This window comes from Colobus angolensis, unplaced genomic scaffold, assembly GCF_000951035.1.
Source record: "Colobus angolensis palliatus isolate OR3802 unplaced genomic scaffold, Cang.pa_1.0 Scaffold8, whole genome shotgun sequence".
In the NCBI taxonomy this organism is placed as follows: Eukaryota; Metazoa; Chordata; class Mammalia; order Primates; family Cercopithecidae; genus Colobus; species Colobus angolensis.
Genome location: NW_012121820.1, coordinates 19,309,211 through 19,310,257, shown reverse-complemented (window position 1 = coordinate 19,310,257; position 1,047 = coordinate 19,309,211).

Here is a 1,047-nt window from a genome sequence, read left to right as displayed (position 1 = left end):
TCTATTTTTAGTAGAGACAGGGTTTCACCGTGTTAGCCAGGATGATCTAGATCTCCTGACCTTGTGATCCGCCCGCCTCAGCCTCCCAAAGTGCTGGGATTACAGGCATGAGCCACCGCGCCCGGCCAAGACCTGCTTTTCTAATAGGATTTCAAATTTAGCTTTTTAAACTTCACAAAGTTTTAGGTATAAGTTTTTTTCCGATTTTATCCATAATATCTATACATTATATTTTTCATTAAATTTTCAGTTTAAGTCTTGAAATATTCTTTACTGTAGATATAAAACTTATACAGGGAACTGGCGTGGTGGTGCATGCTGGTGGTCCCAGATATTCAGGCGACTAAAGCAGGAGTACCACTTGAGGTCAAGAGCTTGAGGTTATAGTGAGCTATGATCATGCCACTGCAATCCAGTCTGGGCAAGAGAGCTAGATACTGTCTCTAAAAAATAATAATAATAAAGCCATAAGAGAAAAGATTGATAAGTTCAAATGCAAAAAAAATCAATTCTGCAAAGCAAAAAACATTGCAAATCAAAAAAACAACAAACTAAGAAAAAAATACTTGCAATCTTATCGGTGATAAAAGAACAAATCTCCCTATATAGAATGATATAGGAAAAAAACATATATGCATAGGTATGTGTATGTGTATGTGCTTATGCAGACATTTCAAATAAAAAGATCAATTTGGACAAATGTATAAAAATGGACAAAGAATATGATCAGAAAATTCACAGAAAAATAAATACAAATGAACATTCAACATGACAAGATGTTTACCCTCACACAAAAGAAGCAAAAAACAATTTTTCACTCATCAGATTAGCTAAATTCCAAAAATTTGATAATGCACTGTTCCGGCAAGGTTATGGTGAAACAGGCACTCTTATTCTTTGCTGGTATTAGTGCAAAGTGGTACAACATCAGCAATTAGGTAATGTCTTTCAAAATCACAATTACGAGCTGGGTGTGCTGGCACACACCTGTAATCCTGGGTACTTGAGGGGCTAAGACAGGAGAACTGCCTGAGGCCAGGAGTTTAA